Source organism: Apium graveolens, chromosome 6 (assembly GCF_009905375.1).
Source record: "Apium graveolens cultivar Ventura chromosome 6, ASM990537v1, whole genome shotgun sequence".
NCBI lineage: Eukaryota > Viridiplantae > Streptophyta > Magnoliopsida > Apiales > Apiaceae > Apium > Apium graveolens.
The window spans coordinates 156,998,252-157,010,036 of record NC_133652.1 but is presented as its reverse complement, the minus strand read 5'-3'; positions in this window follow the sequence as shown (position 1 = coordinate 157,010,036).

The following is an 11,785-nucleotide window of genomic DNA, read 5'->3' as shown; positions in this document are numbered from 1 at the left end:
ACATAGGTTAAAGACAAAAAAGGGTTAATTAATGTATGAAACATTTATGGTAAGTGTGTTAGGCAGTTGGTAAGACACTCGCGAAGGAATCGCCTTAAAACTCGTAAAGGTTAAATTATTAAAAATGGTGGAGCCGAGGGTACTCGAGTGACTTAAGAGAATCAGTAAGCGCAAAACAAGCGTTAGAGTCTAAGTTAGTTAAAGTATAGATTTACAAGTGACTTTGGTTTAATTCCAACTTACTTGTTGTTTATAGGTTACCAGACTCGTCCCGAGCCATTCGTAACCCCCAGTCGCTCAGGCAAGTTTTCTACCCGTTATACTGTTGTTGTGATGTATATATGTATATGCATTATCTTGCGATAGATGCATGATGTTTATATTAGCAAATGTTGCAATATATTGAAGCATGCTGCTATGGTATATATATGCATGCCTGTTTCATATTCTTTCCATATATAATTGTTGATTCAGTTGATAATACCTATGCTAGAGGATAGCGGTAACTTGCATATACCCTTAGTATAGGGACCCAAAAGGTGGAAATATTTTCTAAACCGGGAGTCGAGGATCCCGAGTAGATTTTGTATATATGTATATATATATATTTATATAAATATATGGTTATAGTTTTCAAAACTATTAATCGAATAAGGTTTATTCGATAACTTTATTTTATTTAATGAATATTATTATGAATATTCATCCGAGGACTTATGACTCCTTTATTTTATTATTGAATATTATTTGAATATTCATTTGAGGATGTATGACTCCTTTATTTTATTTAATGAATATTATTTATAATATTCATTCGAGGTATTATGACTCCGCTTGTTACTGAAATATATTCTTTATTTTATTAAAGAATAAGGTGTCAATAGTCAAACTTATTTTCGATTATTCAAATAAAGATAGTATTTTCATATAAGTATATCTTTGGTTATTTGATATCCATTTCAAGTATAAGTTTTAATACTTCTACTTCGATTATTTTTATAAAGATTATTCTTTATGGGAATATTATTTAAATAATAATATTCAGACATTTTCTAAATATAATGGGGACTGATTTACTTCATTAAATTAGCTTTACCCCAAACATTCTTAAAAATGTTTTCGAGTCTTCAAAATGAATTTAAAAGGTAGAGCGGATCCCAAAACTTGTTTTCAAATTCAAGATCTTCCATTTTAAGGGGACTTGAATACTCGCTCAAAAACCTAAGGGATCCGGCTCTATGGTGTATTTTATATTCGCAACAAGGTTGCTGTTTTGTTAAATGAATCGATTACTTACCCAACACTCGGGAAGTAAAATTCTTGGAACAAGTTAATCCATTAACAGGCATCGCCTGGGAAATATCGGTGAGTTCTCCTTTCCAACTAGATACGACTTCTTGGTGGAGCCGTATCAACAAGTTTCTACTTGGGGAAAAGGGGGAACGAACTTTACGTTTCAGAGTCATGGATTTCATCTGAACTAGGAGTGGCGTAAGTGGTCGAGTGGCACCGGCCCAGCCTTATTTTATTGGCCCAAATGGCCTGGAAGTTCCGCTAAGGCGGTCCATTCCTTAGGAGTTCAGTGTTCGGTTGACAAGTAAATCCGACAGGTTCTCCTCTACATGTAGAAAATGGTGGGGTTGTACTACTACGACTGATCATCGTAAGTGGTCTTCCTGGCGCGGCAAACTCCCGTAATGAGTTCATCATCCAATTGGATATTTCTGCAATACTACCCAGAGCACTTCGATAGAAAGGCTACGGCTGGGCGATTGTTGAGTGTTGGCAGGGTCAAGTTTTCAAAATGATGTTTGCATCAAATGAAGTATCTCGTAACTTCATTTTATTTTGATGATATTTTAAAGATTTAATCTATTCAAATCTGGTCTTGTAGTCTCATCTACGTGATGAACTTTTGAAACTAATTATAACTTGAACGGTGGTAGTTCAAGTAGTATTTGGAAAAGATATAAGTATATTGGAGTATCTTGTAACTTCATCTTTTAAACTTATATCTAGTAAATGATTATCTTATGCATGACAAAGATTTTCAGAAAAACGTTGAGACAAGGTTAGATATATGAGATCACCTTGCAACGATATTTTTATACAGTTATACACTGGAACTCTGTGTATATTATGCATGGAAGAGGACTTCCAAGATTTTGAAAAGTATATATGTATATATACTGAATATTTTGCGACTTCATCGCATTAAGATATCAAACTTGGTTCATTTCTTTTGACCAAGACTTTCATGAGTACTATGAGAAGGCTCATATACTATTAATCATTATACATATTATTTTGGTGGGCTTGCTGCTCACCCTTGCTTTCTTCTTTCATCACACAACAACAGATAGAAAAGATGAACAGAACCAAGCTCCCGATTCGCAAGCGATTAGGAGACGTTCCGCAGTTTTCTAGAAGCATTGATGCCGCTGTAGCTAAGGTGGGAACTACCAATAGACTAGGCTTCAACTTTTGATGTACCAGATTTATGTATACTTACGAATTGTAATAATGGCAAAGAAATGTAAATTTATTCAGAAAACCTTTTAAGGTGTATTGGCAGATAATTGTGGAATAAAATGACTTGTGGTTATTTTTGGATGTTCATCTCTGAGACTATAACGTGTGGTGTGTGTGTTTATTGTGGGGTCATAGTACAGAGTAGTTAAGCAATTATTAAGATTGGGTGTTATTAAGGGAAATGGAACTCGTGACAACCCGGATCCCCGACCCCGGATTTGGGGGTGTTACATTGACTCCTCCACATTATGATTCTGCCATAGCACTCTAACTAGCTTGATCACTTTTTTCCAAAGCACCTACTCCTTTTTATCCATAATCTTCACTAGTTTCTCCACGTAAGTCAGGTCTGGTTGTATGTCCACCTGCTCGTAATCCACTATGTGCCCGGCACCCCGATGATACTTCCTTAGCATTGACACATGGAACATATTATGAACTCGTTCTAGGTTCGGAGGTAAGGCTAGCTCGTAAGCTAACTTCCCAATTCGTCTTAGTATCTCAAAAGGTCCAATGTATCTTGGGCTTAGTTTCCCTTTCTTTTCGATCCTCATCAATCCTTTCCAAGGCTTTCCAAGGGAATACCTTTAATAGCACTAGGTCCCCTACTTCCTACTCTTTGTCCTTTCGTTGTCAATTCAGCATACTTCTTATGTCCATCTTGGGCTACTACCGACCGTCCTCTGATTAGATCTATTATATCCTTGGTCCTTTGGACCACTGCTGGTCCGAGCATCTTGCGCTCTACAACTTCATCATAACATAAGGGAGATCGACATTATCTTCCCTCAAGGATCTCATAAGGCGACATCTCGATATTGACATACGATCCCTTGTCGTAAGAAAACTCAATCCGCGTTATGTGATCATTCTAAATTCTTTCAAGTCTATTGCACAGACTCTCATCATAGCTTCTAGCATTATAGCTTTTGCTTCTCAATACCCACTATTTTCTAGTTTGTAATCGTTACTATCTTCTGTACCTAATATTATACTAGTTACACTTTTGCTCGTTAGCGTTCTATAACCTTTTAATAACCGCGTCAACCTTAGTATCACGAACGCGTTAGATTCAGAATACCACCGTACTAATACCACTTAAACTCTAGCTGCTTCCATCTTCCAAAGTTTGATCAATCATATAGAAGTAAAGAATTTATTGAGAGATCACTATGATCATGAACACTTGTTATATTGCATAGTTCGTACAGAAGGTGGCCAGTCTTTAGTACTTGACAAGCAATTAAACAACATGTGGTATCCTACTAGGCTTCTATCACACAGATATATAGTCATTTGGCAATACCTCCCCTTCTGGAAGGGTTGTTCTTCTCAGCTTACATGAAATGAAAAGGAGAGAAAAGAACGAATTGAAGAGAATTGTATAAAAAAAAATACTGCCACAAAATATCTGGCTTTGAATCTACCTCTGAACTATAGAGTTTTGTCATAGGAGAATAAAACATAAATGTATATATATCAACATTAAGTATTATAGCATCGCATTTCACATGCCTAAATATTTTTGCTATTCTGCCCATCATTCTATGGACCCATGCTCTTGCTCGAGCTTATAAACAATCACCATTGAAACTCCCTCGACAACGAAAATCGAATCTGGGATTTCATTCTAGACATCATCGATATTAGAATTCTACGCTTTCCCCACAACCTTCCTTGTATAGTAATACGTTTCTCTGTCGATAAGAAAGAATAAATATTCAATAGGTAGATAATACACTAGTTAGTCTATCAATGATAACTTATACATCACCATGACCCGATTAGTGGTACTCAATCTCAACATTCATTACAATACAACTCTCCCGGTTGTTATCATCTCATTATTCGCAGAATCATTGCTGCATTACTATAGTCCACCGTGGACCTACGGTAGTCATTCGTTTTCCTTGGAATCTTAATAGCTAACCATACAGAGTCCATATCTGTCATATCAATTTCTTCTAAGAAGGTAACATAATCACCATTCACGATTCATGAAGAAAACTCTTGATCCTGACGTACATACATGGCATGAAGCAGATAAAATTACAGAAGAGTTTTAATGAAACCAAGAATAGCAGATTAATACCAAAATTAACCATATGTCTTTATTGGGAGACATGAAGCTCAAAGGTTCATTTAGTCCTTTCGTAACATGGTCCTGGCTAATCTCAAGATAGTACCTTCTAAGATAGGTAGCCCGCTCACGAAAATTATATGAATTATATCCTTACCAAACTACTATTACGGTTGTGTATCGTACAATCATCAGTAGGAATGTCAATCTTTCACACCATAATACAACCTTCACGGCTTTAACCATCATCACTGTATTCCTCTGGCACGAGCGCCTGTAATTGCTCTCTTACACTTCGAGTGTCGGCCACCTCATTGGCCTTTCCCGATAGTAATAGTTCCTTATAATCAATGTCTTTTGAACGATTTTCAACTAAATTTTGTACCTCATTTCCAATCACTGCTTATGTGAAAATGCACTTCCTTACGCTTTGGTGAGAAAAAAAAATATCACCATTTTTCCATAAGTTATTGTCTTGGTCTTTAGGGGTTAACATTATCACGACTAACTCTCGATCATACTTAGGACGTCTCTTATCTTGGGTCCTTCTTGTTTTCACCAATCTCGACCTTCATTGGGTCGATCTATACTATCTTATCGTTCAACACGTGCCCCACTTGGCATTATTATTATTACGTCATATTTCCTTTACCAAAGTTTCTATTTGTAAAAACTTAAATATCACCACTCTTTTTATAACTTCTCCAAGGTTATTCTTAAATCATTCCTCGTGTACTCCCTAGGTACATGGCATATCAAGTCACCATTTAATGATATTAGAACCATTGTCAATATACTTCTGAAAAATTTCTCCACTGATCCTTAAAGGTTGGTGTTACCTTAATCCTTTCCACTTCATACTCTCAAAACTCATATTATCCCTATTAAGGGTGAAATACCAACCTGTATGCATTCCCCCATGGTTCATCTCAAGTTATCGCGGTTCCATCCTTAATTCTACCTTTAAAAAGGTACTTGTATCCTTTCATAGGTAAATCAGTCATATATCCCTAATAAGGGTATTTTATTCAATCATTCTCACCTCGATAGTCTATGCCTAATTTCACAATAATATCCTTATCCAAAATGAGGTCAATCCATATGGCCTCCAAAAGATAACAACGGTTATCCACTTTTCTTGCCTGATTTGGTAATGATAACAGGGATGTTCTAGAAGATATTGGTCGTGTTCAACGTGAACTTCTTTTTACTAAATCCTCATTTACTTTTGTTGTTTATCTCAACAGTCATCTCAATGTTGAGATATCTTCTATACTTGGTGTCTCCCTTTTTGGGCAACAAGTCACAGGTCTTACATACACTTCCCATTCTTGAAGGTCACTTCCTTCATCCCATTTTCCTAATATCTTGTTATCCTGTCTCTTCAGCCCATCCGTGTTTCCTTATTAATCCATCGGTCTATCTCAAAGTTTCATCGAATACTCTCAACTTAAAGGGGATTAATTATACGTATCGCTTATGCCTTCAACCTTGAATTTATCTCATGATTAGTCACCATCACGCTGATGATGACTCACTTCTCTATATTTATTGCAAGGGTTTCTTAGGGTTTCCCATACCTAACTCCCTTATCACTTCTCAACTCTATTTCCTTTATATCCCTTTGACTCCTTCCCCTTTCAGTCTTTTATTTTTGTTTCTATTACAACCATTTCATGAACCAACACAACATAAGCATTGATTTCAAACATCCCGTCATTCTGGATTCGTGTCTTTTAGACGAACCTTGACGACTTTCATAACCTAGATTCATGATTCATCATACTTGTCCGCCTCTGGCCTGGTTTTAAAACATATACACTATATCTCTATCTTCCTTAGCCTTCCACCAGCAGATGGCCTCTTTCTTAGGAAGGTAAGTGACAAAAATAGTCTTTTTTGCTTCTTCAATAATTTAGAATCTCAAATGATTCCTCTATTTCTTTTAGCCAGGCTCTTGCCTCGACTGGGCCAACTTGTTCCTTGAAACTCTGAGAGCTTAGCGACTTAAAGGTCCTGAAAGAATTTCCCACCGCATTATTTCCTCAGGGTGGTGGTTGGGGTAAAAGTATTAGTTTTGTTTAGGCAGGTCCATGAATTGCCTCATCGGAGTAGTGTCTTGGTTCTCCCTAACTTGCCCGATTTCTGTTTTCTCAGTATGAAATATTTCATCCTTTTCCCATAATTGGGGTTATCTTATACGTTAAAATCCTTATTTTCCACTTCATTATGTTCTGGGTTCCTTACATCTTGATTGTGACCTCCCTGATTATCACATTTAGGGTTTGCCCCAAATCTTATTCCTCGCGGGGGCATAATGCTTGGAAATTTTTTGAGAATCTCTTGATATTTGTCTTACTTACTTTGCTTAAGTCTTTCCCTCGTTCAGTCCTTACATGATTGTAATTTATAAATTCTCAAGTTCTATAAACTTCATGACACTCTTAAGTGTTAATAGTGCAATTAACAATATGGACTTATCACAAACAAACTGATCTGAACTGAAAGGAACGAATATATACATAACCATTTGTTCGAGGGTACAACAACTGAACACATGAAAGAGAATTACATCATTTGATCTGATCGCTTCTATCCCAAAAGTACTGCCACGGATAATCATCTAGTCATTAAAACTACTCATTCATAACTTAGGCTAATACTCCAAAAGCGGTGCTACATGAAATCCTTGTCTGATCGCTCTGACTCTGCACACTATTGTGGATCAAGAAATACGGGCACGCACAACATCCCTAACCTGCTCCATTAAAGCGGTGATGAGGCCTAAGGTAGTCGCAAGTAGAGCTGGATCAATCTGGTCCTCAAGATGGCATCTAGCTGTAATTCGGGTGGTAGCCTCAATCCTGTCCATGCTATAAGCTAATCCTGCCGGAAGTACCCCGCCTTCAATCCTGGGTGCAGTAAGTCGATCCAACAAATCACTTCTAACATTACGGGCCTTAGACATGCCACCCAAAGTCATATAATAATCAGCAATAAGAGAAGCCTGAACGGTAGCATCTAGCATTCTATGGGGTGCAGGAGGTGCAGACCCAGGAGATCCAAGTGGATAACCAAGCATGGTATTATGTGACAATGTTGCAAGAGATAAATGTAGCATTTCCTCAGTAGGTGCTGGGCTCTGTATAGGGGAGGGAACGGGAATTGGTGGAACCTCATGGATGTCTACAGGAACCTCCTGGAGAGGTTCGGATACTGGCATAACTGGTTCCATGGAAGGCCCCGCTTCATCTGCCCTCACTATTCATTGTGCTCTTAGTCACTCTCCATCCTCTTGTGCCGCCCTTGAGACCATCCTAGCTCTAGTAGTTTCCCTGACTACAGTCCTCAATTCCTCAACGATCATCTCTTCAGTCTTATCATCCTCCACGAGATCCTCTTCAGCAAAAATCCCTTCTGGGATAACATTCTCAACCGCAACATTCTCAATACGAATCTCATCCGGTCCCTCGTTAGGGTACTTTATCGGATTCACAATCTGATCTCCAACATGTAGTAAAACATTCTCATGCTGATGCTCCTGAACCTCAGGGTTCGGTGCCCCGCTGCCCTATATGATAATGAACTATGTTACTATCACGATATTTATAAGGGTTCCCATAAGGGTTTTAATTTTCAGTACTACGTTAGGTAGTCCGACTATGAACTTGGCAAGAGTTCTTATTATCTTAGTGAACTTATCATTTTAACGACGCATCATTTCTGAGGTTTATAACTCTTGGCTCTGATACCATTTCTGTAACACCCCTAAATCCGGGGTCGGGGATCCGGGTTGTCATGAGTTCCATTTCCCTTAATAATACTTAATCTTAATAATCAACCAACTACTGCGTACTGTGACCCCACAATACACACACACACCACAAGTTATAGTCTCAGAGATGAATATCCAAAAATAACATAAGTCATTTTATTCCACAATTATAAGTCATTACACCTCAAAAGGTTTTTTGAATAAATTTACATATTCTTTGCCATTTTTTACAATTCATAAGTATACACAAGTCTGGTACATCAAAAGTTGAAAGCCTAGCCTATTGGTAGTTCATACCTCAGCTACAACGACATCAACGCCTACAGGAAACTGCGGAACATTTCCTATCCGCTCACGAATTGGGAGCTTGGTCCTGTTCATCTTTTCTATCTATTGTTGTGTGATGAAAGAAGAAATCAAGGGTGAGCAACAAGCCCACCAAAATAATATGTATAATGATTTACAATATGTGAGCATTCTCATAGTACTCATGAAAGTCTTGGTCAAGCAGATATGAACCAAGTTTGATATCTTAACGTGACCAAGTTGCAAAATATTCAGTATATATATATATATATTTTTCGAAATTTTGGAAATCCTCTTCCATGCATAATATACATAGAGTTCCAGTATATAACTGTATAAAGATATCGTTGCAAGGTGATCTCATATATCTAATCTTATCTCAACATTTTTCTGAAAATCTTTGTCATGCATAAGATAATCATTAACCAGATATAAGTTGAAAAGATGAAGTTACAAGATACTCCAATATACTTATATCTTTTCCGAATACTACTTGAACTACCACCATTCAAGGTATAATCAGTTTCAAAAGTTCATCACATAGATGAGACTACATGATAAGACTTGAATAGATTCAATCTTTGAAATATCATTATAAAGAATGAAGTTACGAGATACTTCATTAAGTCCCGATATATATACACCGATATATATACATTTCATACACTCCTTGAAAACCTCTGTTATGAAAATTATAAATAGAGTTGCAATATCCAATGAATTTGGAAAGGAGAAAACCTTGGCATAAACTTAATATCTTGCTGATCAGGCAAAGATACCAATTAAGTCACATTTTCTACTAGTAGATGGATGAATCCCCCACTGGTCATCACCCTGGCCGCATTAGGACCTTATGCTGGACTGCCACTCAGCCACTTACGCATTGATGGACTCCCACTGAGCCACTTACACTTTCATGGACGCCCACTGAGCCCATGTTGCTTATGTCGACTCAAATAGATTGAGTTACTTCCCGAATGTTGGGCAAGTAATCAAAATGTTTTCTCAAAACAGCAACCTCGTTGCGAATATAAAATACACCACGGAGCCGGATCCCTCAGGTTTTGAGCGAGTATTTAAATCACCTTCGAAAGGAAGATCTTAATTTGAAAATTAGTTTTGGGATCCGCTCTAACTTTTAAAATCATTTTGAAGAGTCGAAAACATTTTTAAAGAATGTTAAGAGTAATGATGATTTAATAAAATAAATAATTCCCGATATGTTAGAAAATATCTGAATATTATTATTTAAATAATATTCCCATAAAGGATAATCTCTATAAAATAATAGAAGTAGAAGTTTTAAAACTCATACTTGAAATGAATAATAAATGACCAAAGATATACTTATACGAAAGTACGATCTTTATTTGAATAATCGGAAATAAGTTTAATTATCATTCAAAACTATCAAATATACCTTATTCGATTACTAGTTATAGAAAACTATATATATATATATATTATACTAGGGAACATCGACTCCCAGTTTAGAAAAATGTTCATCTTTGGGTCCCTATACTAAGGGTATACGCAACTACTGCTTATCTCTAGCATACGTATTATGCAACTTACAAGAATTTGAATTGATAATAAAATATCAAGATTTCACAACATGCATATATATATAACATATCAACATGCTCCAATATATCGCAAGATTTGCAAATAACAACCATGCACTTATCTCAAGATAATGCATCAATATATTTGCATCACAACAACAGTATAACAGGTAGAAAACTTGCCTGAGCGACTGGGGGTGGTAAAAGGTCTGGGGCGAGTCTGGTAACCTATAAACAACATATAAGTTGGAATTAAACCACGGTCGCTTAAAAAACTAGTCTTTAACCAATTAGGCCCTAACGTTCGCTTTTGCGCTCAACGATTCACATAAGTCACTCGAGTACCCTCGGCTCCACCATTTTTAATAAATTAACCATTATGAATTTTAAGGCGACTCTTTCGCGAATACTCTACCAACTGACCTATTAACCATACATAATTGTTTAATACTCTAAGTAGTCATTTAAGGACCTTAACCAAGGTTTCAAAGTAAGGCCAGGGGTAATGGTTCGTTCGCGAAATGCCGTTACTTAAAATGGTCGTTTCTACTAAACCGTACATCGGATTCAAGCGAACCACATATCAAAACGAAGCTTACGACATAATATAGCTAAACATGGAAAATCACAGATTCAACAGTTAGCTCTCTATCCCGAACACTAAGAATAAGCAGTTGTATGAAAACGGGCATTACGACGGCTATGTTTACACGATTACCAAAGTTTAAACTACTCCAATCAACCATAAATCAACTCACATCCACAATACAACCAAACTTCATCCAATCCTTACTACATCAGTCCCTAACCTTATGATTTTCCCAACTCATTCAATCACAAACAAGAACCACTACTATACTAAGGTTCATTAACCAATAACCAAGATTTACAACTCAAACTCATTACAATCCAACCAAACTCTAAACATATATGAATCATGCTTCCCATGAACTATACCAATCATAACAAGCTCTAAATATTCAAAATAAAGGCTAGGGTATGAGATTATACCTTCCTTGGTGAGTAGAAGTAACTAAGGAGCTTGAAACAACCCTTGAAAATCCTTACAAAAGCTATATCTAAACAAAACACAAGATCAAAAATTTAAAATTCTTGAAAACACTATTCACTCTCTTCTTCAATGATTTATTGAAAGAGACTATGAAGGAAATGGGAGCTTAAACTCCTTGGATAGCCATAACTAATCATAAGGAACCTTGGATAATTGCCTTGCAATTTATCAAATCTTGGATCTTGGAAATTGAATTTTTGTTCTTGGTTAAAATGAAGAAGCCGAGAGCTTGTTGGTCCTTTGGAAAAGTCAACTTCTAAATTTGTGTTATGATTTTCTTTGGCTTGTTTGCTACACTTTTGTTGTTAAATTATTTTTACTATGGTGAAAAATGAATGGCTCACAATCAACCAACCATTGTTTCCACTTGTCATGCTAATGTCACCATGCTTAAGTCATCTTATTAACACATGTCATCTCCTTGTTGGTGTGATGACATCATCATCCACTAACCT